Source organism: Watersipora subatra, chromosome 8 (genome assembly GCF_963576615.1).
Source record: "Watersipora subatra chromosome 8, tzWatSuba1.1, whole genome shotgun sequence".
Taxonomy (NCBI): domain Eukaryota; kingdom Metazoa; phylum Bryozoa; class Gymnolaemata; order Cheilostomatida; family Watersiporidae; genus Watersipora; species Watersipora subatra.
Window position 1 is genome coordinate 40,177,058 of NC_088715.1, and position 4,868 is coordinate 40,181,925.

Below are 4,868 nucleotides of genomic sequence, written 5' to 3' on the forward strand. Positions count from 1 at the left end.
GGTCGTGTTGATAAAATTTATTATCAATAAAATCTACTATATAAACTACATAAATGGCCTCTCGCCTTTACAACGTAAGGCATTACACCTGGAGCATTTTTGGACATTCGTCCCATAGAAAAATTCGGCCCTATACTATGTTGCAGGACTGTAGTCAAGTGCGAAGTTTTCTGTCCATACACGGCACCTGGTAGCAGCTGCTGTAGTTAGTGCATCTTGCTGTTGTCGCCGTTTCATCTGTTCTGAAAATTCAGCTCGCCGAGCAGCTGTTGTTGCTAGTGCATCATGTTCTTGTTGCCGCTGCATCTGCTCGGAGGTTTTTGCACGTCTGGCCGATGTAGCTGCTGCTCTGAGCCATTTGAGTCGCTGCTGGGTTGGTTCAGTAGTCTCTGCACTTCTACCAGCTGCAGCATCTATTCTGGCCTGCTCTCGATGTACCTGTGTTTGTTCAGCGGTTTCTGCTCTTCTAGCAGCTGCTATTCTGTTTCGTTGTAGGCGTAGCTGTGTTTGCTCTGCAGTTTCTGCACTTCTAGCAGCTGCAGTAGCAGTTTCGTTGCAGGCGTAGCTGTGTTTTCTCTGCAGTTTCTGCTCATCTAGCTGCTGCTTTGCGAATTTGGTCTTTTTCTCTACGGGAATCAATCTGTTCTTGCGTTTGGGCAGTAGGCTTTTTGGAAGGCATTGTACTGTTTCAAGCATTTCTAAAATTGAATGAGGTGGTGTGCTTTTTTGTAATATACACTGCTCGCTTTCTTCTCACCGTCGCCTATCGCAACCTCGGAGTGCCCGTGCAAGTTCTGTAGTAGCTGTAGTTCTGTAGTACTCGTAGCTGGAAAAAAAGTAACTCAGAAGGAAATGAACATGTTTACTATCACAAACAGTGGCAAATCTAACGTTTTCAACCCTTTCACTGAAGTAGACTCATTTATGCGTTTTCTATGGTTGACCGCGTAGATACATTTTGCGACTTTACCAGCAATTGCTAGTAACTGAATTTTATTATTCGTTGATAACATAACCAACGGTTTTTAAGACTTTTATGGTAGTGACAGTGTTGTTTTAAGATTTCTCTATAAAATTAGCCTAAAGTTTAATATTTTAATCTTTGTTTGGGGATTTCCAACTTAAAAAGGAACATTTTTGTGTAAGTTGATCAAAGGCGTCCGAATTAGAAAACAAATAACTACTTATGTTGATAACATTATAGCCGATTCAGAATTTTGTGATTACACAGATAAAACAAACGTTTTAGGTGGAGTTTCAAATTGAAAAAATATCATGAAGCAATATCGGCAAAATGGCTGGCAGTAGGCCGATAGCTAAATTTGTACATGGATGCAAGTGAAAGGGTTATGTATTGAAAGTGTGGCAATTTATAGACAATACAACATTGAATAAGAAGCACTTACCTTTTCAATGTGGAAATATAGTAGGTGAGAAATGCGTTTTTCCAGTGGCCTCAAGAAACAAACGTTTACGCGACCTTCTCGGTACATGTTGGCAGTAAATATTAATTGCGTGTAAATTACTACGCTCTAACCGGAGATGACCTGATTTTTGTGTAAAAACGATGAATAGGTTATGTATAAAGGCGTGTACTAACCGGAGATTCCCGTTAATGCGCCCTAGATACCTAGTATTGGCTAATAGTCCGAAAAGTACGGTACTCTATAAGGCGGACACATACACACGCAGACAGACAGACAACGATTGCCGTTTATATAGTAGATGATGATGATGAACTCTTTATAGATCAAATAAAATTTGATATACAACAATGAAACAAAAGCCTCTTTTTGCAAGCAAAGATGAAATGAAATTGTATAGTCCGATTGTAGTACATATTGACCTGAATAGATTGTAATATATTATATAGCAAAAAATAGATAATATAATATACAATTAAAATGGACGTGTTTATTTTGATTGTTCATGTTTGGCAATGTTGACTGTTTGGCAAAATTTTCCATAATCAAGATTGTATTGAGTGTTTGACATGATTGTCTTAGGCGTTTGACAAGAATTGTCATGAGTATTTGGGTCGACAGTATCTGCAAATTTCTTCGGCACTGGTCTCTTCCTGACGTCAGATGACCCTAGATGCCGTAAAGTGTCAGTGTTGGTCAAGTTAAGGCCTGACCAAGGCTATAATATTATCATCTGTTGTTATGTGAACATGAGACAATGGGTGACTTGCAGGAAGTCAATTATGGAGTCCCAACTATTTTCTGTTGGCTGTGTATGAGATCTAGCATCTTTGTAATATGGAGGTTATAGTGAGCGGATTCATCGTCTTTTAAACAAGTGCAGTTGGACTGTAACCTAATCCTGGTCTGAATTGGAATAATTGGAGTCTGCTTTGGCCCGTTAACAGGTCACATAAAGCTCCAAGATTTTCTCTTTTGGTGTTCAGTTTTATTGGTTGTTTAAACACATGATCGGAGTGTAGATTTGAGAGAAGGCCGTATGGGTATGTTCCATTTTCTGATTACAGCTGTCCATTGTCGTTTTCATTCTTTTTTTACACAATTGTTGACTTTTATTTTTGATATATCATTTAGGGATACGTCTTTGAGTTACACTGAACGATGAATTAGTTTTCTGATGTCTGTTATAATAGCTGCTATTATTGGGCTTTTTTTGGGTGTTAGTGAGCTCATCCAATTGGTTAGGTTTTACCAATCCTCTCACAATCATCATTCTTTCCTTCATGTATAATAGTTTAATTGGAGAGATGTTAATTTAATCAGTAGGTGTAGGGAGTCGCTAGGTGGGTTGTAACGGACTCCTAAAAGGAGCTCGTTGTATGGAGGTAGAGCAAGATTTTGGGATTGATGTCCCAGAGTGAGGCCCCATAAAGTGCTTTTGGCAATATAACTTGAGTAAATATTCTCCTGGCAGTTTCACAGTTGAGGCCAGAATAGATTAATGGTTTCAGCCTATTGAATCGCTGTGTTAGACTTCTTATACTGAAGCAGTGCTGTTTTACAAAGAGTTGATGGGCAATGGTAATACCTAAAACTTTTGATGTGGGAGACAGCTGGATAGAATTCAAGTTCATGGTGGGGGAGAGAGATGGTCCCTTTAGTGACATCCGCAAAAGTGACATGCATATCAGCATCACGTATATCATGTAGTATTTTTACTCCTCTCTAGATGCTACATATAAAGTAGAGAAAACAGTAAATTCCCTTTACTCTCCACAAAAATGCAAAAATAAATACACCGAGTGTGTTAATCACAAGACTATATGAAATCAATGTATGCAACAGGAAACAATCGCGCAGAGAGACTGCCCTAGCTATCCTGAATATACATGTATGTTAACCTTTTTGCTGAGCAAAAGTTTCCAAAAAACGTTTAAAAGTCAAGTAATTTTTTGTTGGCAATTCAAAAAAGTTGGTATTCCATGGACATACATGGCTTGAGCTGATATTTACTGGACAATTTTGGATAAAACGCTTTTTATTAAAATAAGTTACTTCGTTTGAAGCTTTTCAAAAATTCTTGTTTAGACACAGTCAAGTAATTGCCTTTCATCGCTACACTCTAACACTTTCTATAAATGCAGTTTAGACTGTGGCTGCGGAACTACCATCTTTGTATGTGTATACTCGTAATACTTGTTAATTCTGCTACTATAAGCTTCTACAAATTACTCAATAAGAAGTACCTTGCTTAGTAGGAAGGAAGAAGTAATCAAAATACTCTTATGTTGGAGTATCAGCAAGTGGTGTAAAGTTGAGCCCTGAGTGAGAGGAAAAATTGTAGAGCGATGAGGGCTTGTCACCACCTAAGTCAGGAACATTTCTCCAACTATTAAAAACCTGTGTGATTATATATGTGTCATATTCTGATCTCTCAGTGGTAGTATCCTCTGTATTAGTAGTACTGGTGTTGCTTACATTGGACTTGCAGTTATGAAGCACTTTGCAGTATTCACAACAACAGCACAAGTGGATATAGCATTAACATCTTCCTCGCTACCATAACCATGACTTGTCTTCATATATTCAAAGTTTTTAGAGTTGACATTGCTACTATCATGTAAATTAATATTTTATCGATCAGTCAAACGCAAAATCAAATATAAGTTTATTTTTTCGTTTTGAATGCTGAATTACTTGCTAAGTGGTTTTTTCTTTTTAAATTCTTGCGATGGAATCATGAAAATCATGGAATCATGGAATCATGGAATTTGTTTGGCTTGTAGCAAAAATAAATGCTTTTCAGATATTTGTTTAATATCGCAATTCATTGATATATATCTTGACGACATTATTTTGAACTTACTCCATATGCTTATTTATTGTTACTAGGAGACGGCTTTATAAACTTCGACCAAAAATGAAAAATGTCATTTCTCCAGTGAAAGGATTAACAGTTCATTTTATATCAAATGTGTATGATAGGCTCCCCCTTTCTTTATTGTTTCTACAATGTTCTCTTTGTGTAGCAGGGCGCGGAGTGCCAGCTCTTCAGTGGCCAAATCTCCTACTGTGATAATAAGACTCGGTTCGGCTGTGGCATTGGTCACTTGATCGGCCTCACTGGCCCTGGTCACAGCGCTATGCCGTTACACTCTCCCCCAGTGAAGGCCCTTGGGGCAGTCCACTCAGCACTGAGAGGCGAGAGTAGCGGTGACCAGAGCCGGTGCTGTCTGGCTCTGTGCTTGAGGCATTAGACTTCTGACACGGTGAAAGCATGGTTGTCTCCTTTCAGCCAGCAAGCCTGAATCAAGCTAGCTGTTCAGAGAGCCAATGTCTGCTAGTGCAAACTGTCCTTCAACAGCAGGCAAGCTTTATCCTTCTGCTAGTGATAGATAGGTTTATAAGCTGTGGTAGCTCCGAGGAGGTGAGTCAATCGCCAGC